Raw genomic sequence first — 18,521 nt, forward strand, 5'->3', positions numbered from 1 at the left:
ATACCATACATCTGGAGCACAACCTGCATGACAGCAAAGGGACATCTGGAGGGAACACTGAGTCTGATGGGATAGTGCTTCCTGCTGTCACTGAGTGTGACATTCTATAATCCAGGTCAGTGAAGAGGATGCTGAACACTGTGGGCCCCAGCATTACCCATACCAGACACCACTAATGACTGGCCTCCAGCTGGACATGGTGCTCTGGATGAGAACCCTCTGGGCCTCACAGTTCAGTCAGTTTTCATTCTACCTCACTGCCCACTTAATAGAGCCAATGCTTCATCCTATTTTCATGAGGGTATTACTGGAGACTCTATCAAAAGCCCTAATGAAGGCAGGATAAATATCATTCAGTGCTTCATCCTCATCCACTCAACTAAGTCTTACTGCAGAAGGCTATCATGCTGGTCAAGCCTGTCCTTGTCTTCATAAATCCAAACTGACTACTCCAAATCATCTTTCTGTGTTTGGATATAGTTTCTGGGATAATTTGTTCCACTACCTCCTCTTTAGGGACTGAGGTGAGGCTGACAGACCTGTAGTTCCACAATCTTTCTGGCCCTTCTGAAAGACTGAGTTGAGAATTACTTTTTTTTCTCATTGTCAGGAACCTCTCCCAGTCTCCATGACCTTTCACAGATTATCAACAGTGGCCTCACAGTGACATTGGCCAGCTCCCAATGCACTTGTTGATATATCCTGTCAGATCCCATGAACCTGTATATATTTGATTTGTTTAGATGGTCCCCAACTTGGTCTTCCTCTACCTAGATTAAATCCCCTTTTCTCTAGACCTTCCCACTGGTGTCTCAGGAAGCTGAGATTCCTGAAGGCAAATCTTGCCAGTCAAGACTGAGACAAGGAAGGCATTCTGTACCTCAGCTTGTTCCATGCTCTTTGTCACCAAGTCCCATTCTCCTTTGGGCAGTAAGCCCATATTTTCTCTCATCTTCCCTTTGCTTTTTAGGTACTTAGAAAAGCTTTTCTTCTTGCCTTCTACATTCCTCTCTAAATTCAACTTCACAAAGGATTCACTTCCCTAAGCCCCTTCACAAATGCTTGGACAGCATCTCCATATTATTGTCAGGCCACTTGTCACTGCTTCCACCTCTTTCATTTTTCCTTTGAGTTTTGTCAGGAGCTCCTTGTTCCTTTTTACAAGCCTCTTGTTACATTTGCTTGATTTCTGGCTCATTAGGGTGGGACCATCTTAAAAGTGGAGGAGAAGCAACTCCATTGATGATTGCCATCCTAGGATGACATCTTCTGAATCTCTGCCAAGCAATTGTGAGCTAAGATATTTAGTACACTTTACTTTCATTAAAAAAAAAAAAAAAAAAAAAACCCGGAAAAAATATAATAGATTTATTCTGGACTCTGCTTCAAAGAAAAGCCTGTCCATTTTTTTTTAAGACAGCTTGTTTTCCTCTGCCTTGATTCTCAAGTGGCTTCTGTGTGAAATTTCAGACCAAATTATTTAGCTTTTAGGTGACAGAAAGCTGAAAATAACCTGTGTCCCAGAAAAATAAATGCTGGATAACCTTTAGTATAGGCACATCTACCCTCCCAAAGTGTAATATACTGGCATCCTTTATAGGGAGCCTTTTGAGAATAAACATAAATAAAAATCTGAGCAATTTCATGAATCACATCTACACTTCTAAAATTTACAGGACTTATTATTATATTCGCTATGATATAGACCAAATTTTAAGAAACAGAGAAATGAAACTAAAACTAAATTGACTTCCTTAGTCTGTAAATTCTTCTAAGAATGTGATCTGAGAATTCAGAAATAAAATGACTGTTACGAGCAGCATGTGATCTAATTACTGCATGTATTTACCTAACAGTTTCTGGGAAAATTTAAAGGATTATTATCCCTTAATTTTTAAAAGGCATCAACCTTGAAATGTCACTTTGCCATAAAATTATTTGTACACAAATACATTTTCTTTTATTAATGAGACATCTCTCCTATTTAAGTGGTTTCAGAGAAAGATGGTGATCACCTAACTAGAGCAAGGACATACAGTTAGAGAGCATCATTTGGTAACATCTCCTCATTATTCCTGTGTAAATCCATTAAACCTAAATATCAAAAGAACTTTATGGCAAGAAATAATTGCCTGGTTCAGATGAGTTTACTTTTCAGGGTTAATGATTTTTTTTTTTAACCCTAGGCAAGGTTATCACAATGTGCTGATATTCCAAAAGAACTTCAATTCTTTGCATGTAGCCATGTATTTTTTGTTTTAAAAAATCCTGTATACATCTATATAAACTTATATAAACTTACCAATGTCTTCATTTTCTATACTTCATTACCTACATATATTGGTAAACATAATAGTTTTGATCTGCAGCAAATATTGCATATGAAAACAAAAATCATGCATCCATTATAAATTCTGTATGTCAGCGTAGTTCTACTTTGGGGAGGGTTTTAGTGAGGAATGTCAAGCCTGACCATCTGCTTGATGAGAGGGAAGGGCACTGTGCCCCTATCATGGAAAGACAGAACATACACTTGACCTTATGCAGGCTAGTTATCACAAGGTGACTTTAAGTGTCTGTGTGTTGCAGGATTAGGGGACTGGCTACTTGCTAGACTGCTGGTCCTTCTGTGGCAACTTTCTGCCTTTCCCATTGTGAGGCTACTGCACACCTTACAGTTCTTGCTCTCCAAAAACATGGCTCAGGGGATTTCACTGGGAGTGAGAAGAGACATCAGGTCTGCTCCTCTCTGTGCAGTTCCAATCCCTTTTCTCAATTCAGTCCAGCTCTGCATGAAGAGTTAATGTTCACAGTAACCTCCTGTACCACGTCTGGACAGTAATCAATTGAAACCTTGTTCCTCTTGATCAAGTGCTATTTAAAACACAAAGAAATTTAATGTAATTGTTAATGCTCTCAAGCCATCTAACCTCTGAAGTCTACTCCTCAGACCTTCAATCTTTTGGTTGTTTCAGCCTTTGTATAACTGAAGCAATCCCCTTGCAGTAATCAAGCCTAAGCAACTGTTTGTAAAGAGACTCTGCACCCAGAGGAGATTGCTTCACCTCAGCTCCTTGGCCTCTAGAGCGTGTAGTGTCTGTGGGACAGCTAGTCCCAGGCACTGAACCTCTCATGCTCAGAAATTCATGGCAACAACTGGTTTCCAAAAATTTTTGAGATCAGATATATAATATTGACAAAATATGATTTGTTAATTTTTGTGTATTTTTCCATTAAATGTTTTTGTTTTAAAGAACAAGTTGTTTTGTGGCTTTTGGGGTGACTTACAGTTTCAGGGCATTCTGACTAGGCATCTGTTTCAAACTTCTGCAGTTCTCTTCAGTTTTCCACATTAGACCAAGAGCTTCAACCCAGGTTTCTGGTTCAGTTATTTGAAATCATTTGTTTAGGATTTGCTCTGGCAGTGGTCTGGCTGGCAGTGGAACAACTCCCTCAGAGGGTGCCCACAGCCTGTGCACTTTGCTAGGGCAGAGACACGTGTTCAAACCCATGTTCCAAAGAAAGCAGAACTCAAATTTGAACCCAAGCCTCTGATATCCTTTGTTGTGGGCAAACAATCAGAGAAAACTACAATTTCTGCACAGTAACTTGTTGTGAATAGCTGAAGTAAGAGCCTCTCTGAAGCTTCCTGCTCATTTTGTTGGTTTTTTTGGGGGGGTTGGTTGTTTTGTTTTTTGTTAAATTGTGTAAGGCCAGTTGTTAACTTTGAGTTTCTGTTTCTCTCCACTCAGTGGATAGGGAGAGCTGGAGTGTTTGGTTGAAACCCACAGGTTTCACCAGGAGGCCAGGAATGTTGGCTGAGCACACAGCTGCGTGGTGGGAGCCTGGGCTGGGGGTGAGCTTAGGCTGCAGGAGAGGGTGAGGCAGAGTACCAATGGCCAAGTGACTGGGAGACTGTTTCCCTTCCAGAGTCAGGGCCTGCAAGGCAGGCACCACAATACTCAATTTATATCCCCTCCATCAATCCAGCTCCAAATTGCCTCCAATTAGAGGATACACAAGCAGAACTACTTTACTAGGGCGCTGTCTCTTCTGTAACTAGAAGACTTTCATCTCTGTGTACACAAGGTTGCCTTTATCCTTCTTTAACTTATAAGTGGGCTTATTGTAGGAAAGTTACACTAGTGGAATGCCTTAATTCAATCCAGGTTTGTTAAGTCTCTTTTCCACATTCATCCAGATCAGATAAATCACATGCTGTATTTACTTTCTGGAGTAGTTGCCTAAAATGTCCAGGCACTGAGGCTGTTTCTCATAACATGCTGACTTTTGGAACGAACTCTTTATTTACAGGCTTTGGCAAAATGTTAGATTTATTATTTATTAACCAGAAAACCAACAACCATTTCTCGTAGAAAGGTGCAGAGTTGCATGAGGCACACTGTGCTATCAAAATTACAAGTTTTGTTCTGGATTTTTTCATAATTTGTATTATCTGTAATTTGATAGATGTAGAAATTACCATTTTTGGAGAAGGAAATTCTGTCCTTCCTTCTCTTTTGCTTTCAAACTTCTCTAACACTTAAGCAACTATTTTTGCATCAAGAATATTTGTAAAGTTTGCTTTGAGATCACAGTTAGATTTTTCTGTGCCTTGTGAAAAGGCATTTCTTTATTGTGTAATTATTTTTCTTTCTGAAGTAAATTCACTTTTCACTTCACAGTGGGTTTCTGTAAGTAAAGTTATGCTCATCATTATCTGCCTTTTTCATATGTCTGTATATAATATCAGTTAGTATTTTTCTTTGGTTTGAGTTGATTTGCCAATATGGCTTTTGCAGGATTATGCCTTACTTATCCAATACCTGGCAGCTTGTCCAAAATCTCAGACTTACTTCATCATCATAGGAGTGCAGCTGCAAGAAAAGCACTTTGGAGGCATCAGAAATATTTACAACGAAGAGTAATACTTTCAAATAATTCTTCAATATTATTTCAGTACATAAAGGCTTCACAAACTCATTCTATTTAGACTACAGTGGAAACCAAGGTAGCAGGATTCCAAGGTTTCCATATGTGGTCAGAACTACTCCTGTGGGACTCTCTTCTGTCTTCCCTTCTGTTGATGTGCCACGATGCTTATGGAGACATTTGGGAATTCCTATTTTCTGTCTTCTGGCCTCTTGCTTTGTCTAGAGCTGTTAAAATTAGGTACCTCTTGGAGACACATGAACATAGGGTACAGGCAGAGCAATCCAACAGTTCAGGCTTGAGCACTGAGCCTAAGAGCCTTTGCTCTGGGGCTGTATTACACACACAACTTGGGCAGGCAGAAGCTGTCACTGCCAACAGCAGAAGCAGTCCTGCCTTTCACTTATCAATTGTTCCTGTTCCTGTGCTACCCCTCCCTTGGCTTGTGGCTGGGGAACTGATCTGAGTGAGAGCCAACTTTTGCTTGGGCTGGGTTAGCCTTGGCTTGTATCGGTTCCTGATCTGTTTCACTGTAGTGCTTAAGAGAGGTTTTCTCGTGCCAACACAAGGATGGAAACAAAGTGGAGACAGGGATGATCCAGGAGAGCTGAGATGACAGCAGCTAAAGGAGTTAATGAAACTCCAGACTTTTTCCCAACTTTGCTTTGCAGGAGTTCAGCTAATGAGGACAATGAGTTGAATTTTTGCTGTCTTGCCACGTTCCTCATCCGTTTCTGAACGACAGGTGACTCCCACAGCGTCCCATTCATTGCCCTGGGCTCGGCTTGCCAGCGCTCCTGTTTCCCAGGTGGGCGCTGGGAGCGCGGGCTCAGCGGAGCATCCCAGCTGCCTGCATCCCAGGCAGGAGAGTGGAGTCTGGTGGCCAAAGAGAAAACTGCAGCCGACGAGACCTCACCTGGCGCCGCAGGTTGGGCCAGCAGCTTCTGCTCCACCCGCACGGGATTCCTTTAGGCTGAGCCGCAGCGGGACGAGCTGCTCGGCACTGCCCTAACAGCAGTCTCGGTTCCCTGCAGGAGAGATCTCAGCAGAGCTGATGCTTTCTCTTGTTGCCCTGGCCCTGGGCTGTGTTTGGTTTGTTTGAGTGCAGCTGCAATTTCAGGTCTCCTCAGACCTGGCAATAAAAGGTGATGGAAGAGCCAGCAGCTGCTCATCCGTCTCTTACTCTCAGTTTTAACACACACCTATCCCTGTCTGACTACTTTTCTTATTATTTGCTTAGGTTGGCTTTTCTCAGAACCTCCTCCCACCAAACCATACCATTTCCTGCCACCAGTTCATTGCACTTGACTTTGCTTTGATCTCGCCAGTCTTTGGCTTTTTAAAATAAAAAAAAAAAAAATCTTTTTATAACCAACTATTATCTCACTCTGTGGTTACAATTACAAGAAAAAAAGACTCATAAAAAGATGAAGCTCATAGAATGGACAGTTGTGAGATAAGACACTAATGTAAATTATTCTTTATTTCTAGAAGGAAACAGTGTCTCTGGGGATGAACCCCCCCAAGGAAAACCTCTTGTCAGGTTTTCTGGTCCCTTTGTGTCCCCATGTCTCAGCACAATCTAGTTATACATAAGGATTTTAGGATTCAATTCTCAAAATGATCAATCTTGCTATGCATCTTTTAAAAACCCAAAGAGATTCAAGTCCATGAGAATCTCATTAGCCAGACATCAATATTCCAGGACTGAAGAGAGTGGCTGCTGGAAAAAGCATATAGTTGCAAAGCATATTATTATTTATAAATGTTTACAAATGGGAAATACTTCTCTGATTCTAGCTCTTTTATTCTTTTAGGTTTTTTTCTAAGTCTCTTTTTCTTTTTAAATGAGAACAAAGATAATTTCTGTCTCAGATTTAAACTCTAAACTTAGTAGAATAGGAATTGGAGGCTTATGCTCTGCTTTTCATAACAATTTATCACTTCAATTTCAGAAAATTGTATGATGCAGGTTAAGTTAGCTGTGCTGGGGTATAAATGCAATCTCATTTTGATTCTTACTTCACTTTTATGTCTGACTCATCTGTGAAGATCTTGTCTTTCTGGGAAAGAGATGGCAGCAAATCATTTGGGAAACGAACAGATTTCTTCAGATCTCACATTCTTCTGATTTTGCAGAATGCCATTTCTAAGCTTATGAAACAGATGGAAAACCTTAGGAGCCTGGAAACTTTGGAGACTGTTGCACTGAGATTAGTGAGATCTTCACGAACTAGTGAACCACTTCATCAGTATTGTATCAGATGTTTTGTCTCTCTGCATTCCAGGAATCACCAGGGGTAAATATGCAATCTTTCAGAGACACAAGAAATCTCATTTTGGAGGTAAAGGGCAGCAAAAACAGCAGGATAATTACATCCCCTTGATTTACCTCATGGGGCAAGCCTACTGAAACACACAAAAAGCCTGAGGAACTTCATAAAATGTGCTGTCTTAATATTGCTTCCTTGATCTAAGGACTGCCAGGAGCCTCTGAAAGGCTGCTATGCTGCTGCACAATGAGCCAGGCGCTGTGTACAGGTGCTTTATACAAGTTCACATTCTGAAAATAGAAGATGCTGGTGTTAATTTAGCAGAGAGTTGTAGAAGCAGAGAAGGCTGCCAGGACGTGTGGTGGTTGTGCAGGTCAGTCTCCTCCCTGGAGCTGAACTATTGCCTGACTAGAACAAGTCAGATGTGACCTTGAGATGGAAGCACCATGAGAGACAGAAAGAACAATACCCTGGGTATTAACTCTCCAATAACAAATTGTAGGTTTTGTTTTTCTTCCACATGCTCTGGTCAGAAGTTTACCCACGTACACTTCCTCAGTTCACTTACAGCTGCTCACTTCCAATTTATAAAGCTCTACTCACCAACCAAACACCTCCATACAAAATAACAGCAGACAAACAAAGAGATACATAACCAAGTTTTCTCAGCTGTGTCCATTTCCACCCACTGCTAGCTGGATATAATTTTAAATGATTGTGTACTTAAGGAAGCAAGGATTGCCTTGCTGACAAAGTACTTAGAAACTTAATAACAAAGTGCTAACTAAGCTTTTTAGGAACTAGATTTCCTTGGTGGTGCCTTTTTAGGCTGACTGTAATATAAAGTTAAACAAAATCGGCTGTGCTAGTACAAGTCTGAGGTCAGTGAATAGCTCTGTGAATACTGATTTCACAGGAATGACAGCAGAGCGTGTTAATAACGTGAATGCTGAGCAGTACAGCTTGCTTCTGCCTGCTGTTGAGGCTCTTTGTCTAAACCAGGGCTGTCTGTTTCAAGTGCATCTTCTTGTGCTCATTGAAATTATAACAAGTTAAAACTGTTACTGCACCTGCTCACTCCTGGGCGTCTGAAGACAATGTGAAAATGAAGTGACTCTTCTTACAGAGTTAACTGACATACAATGCATTAATGGTTTCAATTGGGATGTAAATGAGAGGAATAGCAGGAGCAGCCCTGCTGTTAAGAGATATGGAATGGGGTGCAGGCTGAGGAACAAAAATCATGCTGTTTCTGAATGTTGATATTTCCTCATCTTTTGTTTCAACAGGACCCATTTACGTTCAGTTGATGCATATCTTGAGATCTTTTGGCACCAAGTGTGCAATGTTAACTGTCTGGGCTGGGCACATTTAGAAAACAAGGGTTGGAGGGTGTTGGGAATGGAAGTGTTTTTTCTTCTTCCCCTTCCCCAGCTGGCTAGAGATGGGCCCAAAGAAGGTAGGATGAGATGAGTGGGTGTGTCAGTTCAATGTTCTGTACTCATAAACTGTTCTGTTCTGTATTATTTTTTCCCTGTGTTTTTGTCTAACTTACAGTTTTCCTGGAGAAGAGCTTAATTTTTGTGCTACTGATTATTTGTGCTATTGAATCATGTGGTGTTGAATCTTAGGCCTGAATTAATAAAATGACCTAATTTGTGCCTGCTTCTATAAGAAAGAGATAAATAAACTAAGAAACCTACAGACAAAAATCTCAAGTGAGCTTATCTGTCCAGACACTTATCTGTCACTAAGAAATTAAAAAGCACCAAGGGACTCTTCTTTCCTTTTTTTTTTTTTTTTTTGGAACACTTAAATTGTTAGAATAATTGCTGGCACGGTTACAGTCCTGACTAATCATTATCCCAAACCAGTTCTGAGCATAGTTCAGGAATTGTTGCAGGCCCAGGACCATTCCTAGTAAACCACTTGAATATGGCCATTCTTTTTTGGAGGATATTATGGATTCTTAATTTTGACTGATATCTCCTCCTAGTTCACTCAATGAGTCATAATTTATTAGAATACTACACTTAAGCTCCTGGAAAGAATTTTAAATTATAGTTTAATATCAAAAGAGATAGAACATTCCCCACTTTTTGGACAATTTATTCCTATAAATCATTTGGGCTGTTTTGAAGTACATGACTCAAATTTCCAGTCACCAATTGTCATTTTGATTTTCTTTTCAGTACTTCTTTCTTCAGAAGATACTTATACAATGTAATCAAACATGATTTTTATAACAGATTGTGTTTTTCAGGTCTTTGTCCATAAAGCATTTTCTATAGCCCTTTAATAAATACTGCTGCTCTCTTCTGTGTCATTTTCAGCATCCTTTTAAATAATGATGGCTAATGAGGCTTTTATAGAATCAGAGAATGGTCTGGGTAGGAAGAGATTTTAAAGATCACCTAGATTAAAGCCCCCTGCCATGGCCAGGGACACCTTCCATTAGACCAGGTTGCTCAGAGCTCCATCAAGCCTGGTTTTGAGCACTTCCAGGGATGGGTCATCCACAGCTGCTCTGGGCAGCCTGTGCCAGTGCCTCACCACCCCTAAGTAAAGAATTCCTGTCTAATATCTGCTCTAACCCTTGTACAAAGTCCCTCCCCTGTTGAAGGCCCCTTCATTGCACTGGAAGGCTGCCATAAGGTCTGCAGTGGTGCAGATTTCTAGTGCACTTCATTCCCAACTCTCTCTCCCTCCTACCATTTCTCTCTGCGTTATTTTCCAAGGTTACAGTTTCCTGCAGCTCCTCCCAGACTCTCCACTGTCCAGTCTACAGCCTCCCATGCTGCAGGCACAGCCTCTGCTTCTTCTGAAACTCTGCATTTTGCTGCAAGTTCCTTGGAAAGGTCCAGGTTATCCCAGAAGGACTCGGACCACTTTGTATGAGTGCTTGTCCTCTCAAGTCACTGTAACCAGGCAAAACTTTGTTGTCCATAGATCTTATGACAAGTGGTACTTACAACCTTGAAACCAATTTTCTTCATTTAATAGTACTCACAAATACAATAAAAATGTCAGACTAACAAGGCCATGAAAAAAAGTCTTTCTGTCACAGTAATTCGTCGACATTCATTTCATTTTTATTCTACCTTGGTTGCTATATCTTCATCCCTTTTCCATTTATTAAGCATTTATTTAAATACTGTCCTTTTTTTTTGTTAATATGGGGTTTTCTTTTGGAAAACATTCTTAATAAAATCATAGAATCATTAATTTGTAAAAGACTTCCAAGATTATCAAGTCCAATCTTCATTCAGCATATATTTTGAGAGCTAGTACAAATCAGATGCTTAGTAATGGCATTCAAGCTTCAGCATGGTTATTTGTTGGGACAGATTTCTGTGGGCATGAATGGTTTCTTAAGATTAAAATAAACTCAGTAAGGGAAAGTCCTGAGGCAGTTTCACTGTGAACTATAAGAGGAAAATGTCGAAAAAGGAGCTATCTGGCAATGAAAATAGTATTTGAAAATGCAGGCAGTATTGTAGAGAAATTTTTGTCTTTTATAAAGTATTCATCTAATTCTAAAAACCAATGAATTAGAAAGCAAAACCCCAATGATTTTACCTAAAAAACAGTTGAAAATTGTGACTGGTTGCAAATCTAGAGTAAAGCAGAGGTTAAAAAATTTTCCTCATGTGTTCTGATACTCCAAACACCGAGCAGAGCCCTCCACAAAGTTCAAGATTCTCAAGTTTCCCTAGGCCAAAGATATATAAATAGTTCATAAAGTCAAAATAAACAATTAACACAACTTTTTAAAAATGGCTAATGTGTTTATATGTGTTATTAGCCCAGCTGGTCAATAATTTGCTGAGAAGCCTGCTAACCATCCAGAACTTCCCACTGTTAGGCTCTTGACTATGGATAATATACAACATTCAGAACTATTTGCAAGAGATTTACACTTTAGCTGTTAAATAGGCCCTTGAAATATTTGCTTGGAGTGATAAGTACTCTCCTGACTATAGTTTCTAGCTTTTCCTGCTCACAGTCTTGAATTCTGACATCCAGTTTTACTTCTAAACTGGGGCTATCTCCTAAGTTACAGAAATTTGCACTGGATAAGCTGCAAGCAAAACAGTCTTCAAGTGCAGTCACAAACTTTGGAAATAATTGCTGGCCTTTCCTTATAACTATGAAGCAGTAGCTGAGTTTTTCTTGTGCTCAGTATTCTCAGGCTGAGGAGTCCCAAAGATGATGCCAGAAACTAAAGTTATTCAGTCATGCATGGGACAGCCATGGGACGTGTTGCAGAAGTACAGGATGGTGTTTTTATCTACAGGGCATATCCGTTCCAACAAAACTACTGCAATTTGCAGATGTTGTACAACAGAGAGTTAGCACCTATTGAAAGGACCACACTTCCCAGAACAGTGTGGTTTTTGGATCTATAGCTTGTTTCAGAATTCTCAGCTGTAATATCTTGACATCACAAAAATATTTTAATAACCTAGTAGTTTTAATTTTTTTTTTTTTTAACATCCCTTGGGATTATTAGAATTACCTCTGTGTTTTGCAGGCTTTGCCACCTCCAAAAGAGAAGATGAATGCTACATCTGCAGGTGTCTTGAAACAACAAAATTTGGACTTTGTAATACTTTTTCCTATTTCATGGTACCATAATGTGTGAGAAACCAAAGAAACAGTTTGAACAAGCAGCCAGCACTCAATTATCTGCACACCCAACCTGAGCTGAATTAGGCAGAGGCAAATTAGAATGGGAGTTGCAACATTAGATCACAATTTACCATATTGTAAATATTAGCATAGGCTAGTTTTAACCTTCCAGAGATCTAGTGCAAAATTCTGGGATGCTTCTATCAACCTGTCCTGCCACTTCTATGACCAGAAAAATCTTGCAAGAGGAAGATTTGCAAAGAGGACAACCAGCTTTGCTTTTTCTGCCTTCCCCTAGAGTCAAAAACAACAGTGTAGGGACCCATAAAAAAGTTGGCTAGCCCAATGGAAAGAGGAATCAGGGACTGCTCAGAGTTAATATACTTTCAGCAGTGTTAATTCTCTGTTACACTCCATTGTTTTCTTCTGAACATCTCAGGAGTCAGAGTGCCTTGTGGGGAGAGTCAAGCCATGGCAGCCCAGCCACTGAGAAAGCTGCTCCAAGGTGGGTGAAGAGAGGGCTTTGGGAGACATGGAATCTCAGGATGGAAGCCCTAAGTATTACTGTGTTTCAGATATTGTCCCACTGCAGAGTTTCAGCAGAGCTGAAACCATTCTTAATCCTCTTCAAGACAAAGAAATGGCTGCATCCCTCTGTTTACATGGCAGAGATAAACTGCAATCCTCTATGGTTTGAATTTAAACCAAAATTATTACACGCTTGGTTTCAAGAGGTCAGGAAGCTCTCTAAAAATCCAGGCCCAAAAGCAATAGTGACATATGAAAAACCCACATAGCTGGAATATGTTGCCCATAGTGGTACTGAGCAATCTATAAGACATTATCTGCAGTCTAGCTGGAGAAGATAAATTCAGGTTAATCAGAAGCCTAAATGCTTCCTTACAGGGATAACTCAGACAAGCTGCAGACATCAATGGAAACTAGAGGAGTACAATAACTGTGTAATGGTGATCCCCCTCATTGTCTGCCTTGCCTATGCATGGTCTGAGAAAGGAGACCTGTCATTAACTGTACAGGAGGCTGGCACTGCAGCAGATCCATATCACGCCGTGTCACACAGGGTGCAATTTGTCAGTTCCTGTGGCGAATTGCGATGATATCTGTTTAAGAACGTGCTTGCAGGCAGTCAGCTGGCAAGTGCATTGCACCCTGGCCCATCTGCTGCCGCAGTAATTGGGTCATCCACTTCAGAAGAAGCTGTTTTGCCCGTGTAGTGACAGAAGCAATGACCTCATATAAAGAAAGCCTGTGCTGGACCAGGGATTCTAACAATGGGATAGAGGAAAGAAAGTATTCCTATGGAACCATCTGGGAATGGCAGAGCCCCGTTAGGCACGTGTTCAGCTGAGGCTCTGGAGTAGGTCTGATTGCACCCCAGAAATTATGCTGAAGGAAAGCACAGAAAGGGGTTCTGAGTGTTATCAGTACCAAGTGGACTGCACCCTGCCAAAGAGAAGGTTGCCAGGACTAGCTGTCTTCTTGTCCAGCACTGCAGATCACCAACTTCAGCAACCTTCTGCTAACACCTGGTGCTGTCCATGTGAAAACATGGTATTGGGAAAGAACTGGAAGGTATTTTTAATTTGTAGGTTGGCATTCTTGTTTTGGAATTTCCTATTTAATAAGAGTTAATAACAGAGTTGGTTTCTGATTTAAAGATAATCAGGATTGTGGTTACAAAGTTATAACTTCTATTTTACCTGTTCACGACAGGAGAATCAGTCCTCCTTCTACATTAAGTATTAATTTTTCACCTCTCTGTCTGTCTCTTAGGGCAATTATCCATTAAAACACCTTCAATAGGACTATAATTCTTTTCTATCCCTAGGAATTTTAAAAGCTAGAGAATCTGCCTGTCTTAAAGTTAGACTCTAGACAAGAAATACTTGTCACAAAAAGCTGATTTTACCACATCAGATGGATTTACACTCCCCTCCCCCCCCACCCTTTCTTTATCCCCTAAACCTTTTAATTTTCTGAGACAAGCTCCATTACCATGTTTACAGAGTGAGTTTCTGAGAGTTCAGGCATCCATGATGCCTTGGCCACTTCCATAGTATAAAGCTGTGTAAAAGCTTTTTGTAGTGAAACTCAACAGTTTCTCACTAATGCAGACATAGGTAAAACATGCATAGAAAACTGAAAAATTAACCACAATATCTCTTCAAATGTAAGGGAAGCAACTTATGGCTATTATTTTTGGTGCTTTATCTCTACATACAGTACATATTTTTTCCAAATTAAGTCCAAAGCTGATTTAGTGTAAAGAAAGCTGCAGAAGGAGGACAAAAGGAAAGATGAATCATTCTAAAATGAAGCTTGTTTAGACTTCATGACTTGGCCTTATATCCAGGTAAGTCTCTACCAGCAATATGTGAGGAGTTAAGCATTCAGCTACATTTAGCCATTTGCATTGCTTATTTCACACATTTTAAATTCCTCAGAGTATTTAAGAGATCCATCACTTGAACAAGACAGCAGTTACTGAAAATCAGTAATGTTTGACTTAACCTAGAGGAGTCCACCGCTGCCTATCCACCCATTTCTTAGGTGAGCTGTAAAATGCAGTGGAAAACATCCAGCAAAGACAAGTTCATCACATTTCCACCAGCTTAGGTAAAAGATTTCTTGCTAGTGGTAGGAGAGTGATTTTGAAATAGGAGCTAAATAGCAGGACTGAGGTAGAGAGGGAAATACTCAAACATCTTTCCAATAGATGCAATCTTGTTATACATATAACATCAAGCCCCTCATTTGAAGGATTTTTGTGCACTCTTCTGTTGCACCATTCTGATAGCACTTGCAGGCCCAGTTTTCTCTGCATCATCTTAGCCTTGTGGGCAATGCATGCTGTGCTATGAGAGTGGTCTAGCTGGACCACTAATAAAGCTAAACTGTTGTTTAGATGCCCAGCTTTATAGTAGGATAGATTATTACTTTTTATTTTATTGTACTACTAAGAATTTGTTCACTTAATACTGTAGGCATGGTGCTCTCTCTGAGCAACTGCTAAAGCAGACAGTGGCCAACTTAATTTAAATTGTTCTCCTTAACTATGCCTCCTTTTAAAAATAGAAGTAGCCTCACACTTATGAGACAGACAGGTGTGCCAAACATGATAACTTTATAAGATATCTGCTGACAGATGTGATTGACATAAGACTTTGAATGTGAACATCATTTATCTTTCTTAAAAGTATCTGCAATTTTTCTTTAATTATCCCAGTTTAAGGCAGTGACATTCTGATCCATTCAGGACGGTCTAGTAAGTGGCTGCCTTTAAAACAAACATCATCAATGTTTTACAGATGGATCAGCAGGGGTCCTGCCTTTGTCAGTGATGAAAATACACCTAAAGATCTTATTGTTAATTGGGTCACGGTCACGTTCTTTCTGATAGGAGTTTACTGAGTGTTGGACCCAGACCTTTTCCCCTCACATAATCCCAGCAGTAATATGTTTATTATGTTGTTATCACTGTGCCAAGCAGCTGCATTCATGGAGGAAGACCCTGTTTTGCTGGATGTTACACAAGCTCAGAATAAAGCAGGCAGCTCTGGCTGAAGGGGCTAATGATCTAAGTAGGAGGCAGGACTCAAAGCTGGATATAGACCAGCTGGCATAGAAGGCCAAGGAAACAATAAGACAGCACTAATCAGTGAATATGCTGTGATCTCAGCATAACAAGTCTCTGTTGACAAGCTTTCAGTAGAAAAGCATTTCCCCCTCCCCCTTGAAACAATAAGAAAAAGAAAAGTTTTAAGAAGTAATTAAAAAGAGGATAGTATTTTAATTTTGCATGGTTATTGGGGTCAACTCCTAATTGTAAAATGGCAAGTTTGGAAGAAAACCCAAGAGTGCTCATTTAAAAATCTAACATAAGGGTTAACGCTTGTCTTGGGGTGGATGAATAGACAATGGGAACCTAGAAAATGAAGAATGGCATGAGAAGGAGCAAAACAGAATTTGCAAAAATAAGAGTGACGTGTTCTAAGAAGTGAATTTGGTAAATACACTTTGCAGTAGCTTTCTGAAAGGACAAGGTCTAATTTGCTAGTGCTGGAGGAAAAGAGTTTTAGTAATCATGAGACAGTGAGAGGGTGCATGAGATCTTAGTTGAGCAGTATTAACCAGGTCTCTACAGGTATTCCCTCAAGCAGGGTAATGAAGTACCAACTTAAAGAAGAAAAAGGCCAAAAAAAGTTAGAAAACCTTTACAACCCAGAATTTTATGTTATTGCATAACTAATATATTGGTAATCTTCAATAACATTAATCACCTCCAAACCATGCTCTAATTTCTTTTTTTCTTCAGATCTTATTTGGAAAAGTAGTGACTACTCACAGCTAGAAGAATAAAGCACACAATCAAACCTCTTTAACCATGTACTGAGGGACAAAGTGTTCAGTTAGCATTGCTATTACTAGATACCTTATTCAGGTTATACATGTTGCTGAGCACTGTTATCTGATAGCATTAGTGTACCAAAAACTTTGTAGATCTTGGGTCTCTTAGTCTATGCACCAGTACTAAATGATTTCTGCAATGTAATTGAATATTTTCCATGAGGCTTTTAAGTACAGTTGAAAGGGCTTGTTTGATTATACCAGTTTCTTTTCTCCTTCTATAAAATTGTAGTACTACACCTACAGCTTTAAAAACTATGAGATATATTTCTACTAACTCTAAGTCTTGACTTGTTTCAACACTTTCTTTTTACCCACCTACTGTAATTACTGCAAAAAGGATTTCTGGGCAAAAATAAAAAAATAATTTAAGCTATCTAACTTTCCATAAAAGTTGAATTTATTTTTCTCTGTGTTGTACAATTTCTCCTCTAGATGGTAGCAGAGAACAAAATCTAAGGGAACTGCACCGTGAAGGATGGGATGATATAAAAACAAAAACCTGCTGCTGATCAATTATGATTTAAAGAAGCTGAAAAGTCACTCTGTAATAAATTATCTTCGTGTTCAGTTTTCATTTGATGTAGGTAAGAACAGTTATGCTGGATAGACCAATGGTTCCTAGTAAACTGGAGTTTTGAAGGAATTTTATTATCAAAAACCTTAATCACTATGATTTACCTTTACACAACTGTTATGAAACCCTTCTTAAAAACACAAATTTCACTATTTTAATAGTCCTAGACATCTTCTGTTTTCTTTATAAAACCTTCTCTTGATTTCCTTAAATGTAGTTGAACTGAAATCTGCCATGTCCGATAGTTACTGGATCCTGAAGTATTTGCATGAACAAAGATTCATGCAAGCTTCTTTTCATATTAGCTATGAATAATTCATATTAAACTTCAGTATTTACAGTTTCTTATTTTGTACATCAAACAATACCCTTCAAGGTTCTTAGTTTCAAGCTGTATTCCACAGGTTTCTACATCTTTAAATATTCTGGAATGAAGAGTAGTGGAGCTCACAAAAAGATCCCATGTAAACCATCTTTTTTTCAATTCACTAGTAAATGAAAATAGGGAATCCTTCTGTAGGTACATGTGCCTGTCCTATGACCACTGGTTTTACTAAAACAGCAGGAAGAGAAACTAGGCTGCAAAATTTTCTCAATCCTGGACATGGAATTGTTGGTAGAATGAATCACAAGCTAAAACGTGTGTGCAAGCCTCTAGTAAATTTTTTCTGCTGTCTTTTATTTTGCATCAACAGATTAAGATTCTAATACCCTATTATTTGCAGATATTAAAAATCATAACCCCACGACCTCTGAAGGCTCCTTCAGCAGGTAACATTCATTTTTGGTAAGGGTGAGTGCTCCTTTGCAACAGGAGGGATCAGCAGCAGCAGCAGGAAGGGGCTGTGAAGCTGCCCAGGTGTGCTCCAGCTGCAGCAGGGCACTCCTCAGACAGCCCTGGCATCCCTCCCTCTCTGAGGATGGTGGCACGCTGCCCTGACCCATCCAGCTCCTGGGCATTCTGCTGCAGGAGGGACTGTGACAGCGGGATCTTCCCCAGAGCTGCCCACAGAACAGCCCTTTGTGGGCTGCTGGAGATCCTGGAGCTGGTGAAAACAAGCTGTGCTGCTGCTGGCTGACCTCAAGGTGAGCTCTTCTCACCTGGAAGAGCTCCTTTCTGGCCTGGAGTCTCCAAAGGCTCACTGGGAGCCGTTGAAGAACTTCCTGCACAGCATTCCTGCCAGAGCTTCTCCTGACAGAGCTCTATCAGGAGTGCATGGCAGCCATGCAGAGGAGCAGTGAGCAGGCACAGCTGGAGGAACAGAAAGCATGAGCATGGACTGCAGCCTGGTGGATGAGCAGGCACTGGGAGGGGACAGGCACTTGCCTGCCAAGGGACTGCCTCCTTCAAAAAGGGTGTTTCTGGTAGCTCACCTTTGCTGGGGTGGACTTGTGTGTTGGGGGGAAATGCACGGACAGCGAGCCTTCCATAGTTTGGGCTTGGCTGGAATCAAGTGCTAGGAAGCAATGCTGGGCTTCCTTCCTTCCTCAAGCACAGAAGCCCTGATGGCTGGCTGAGAGCACCTGCACAGCTGTGCAGCACAGCTGTGTCTTCAGTTACAATATAGGATGTGGCCAGAAATGTGTGCTCTATCACCATCTGTTGAAGCTGGGTGGGACAGTGATTCCTTATCTCTGCGGCACATATGATCTGCTAATGGGCCATCTTTAAATACAAA

The sequence above is a fragment of the Erithacus rubecula genome, assembly GCF_903797595.1.
Source record: "Erithacus rubecula genome assembly, chromosome: 3".
NCBI classification, from domain to species: domain Eukaryota; kingdom Metazoa; phylum Chordata; class Aves; order Passeriformes; family Muscicapidae; genus Erithacus; species Erithacus rubecula.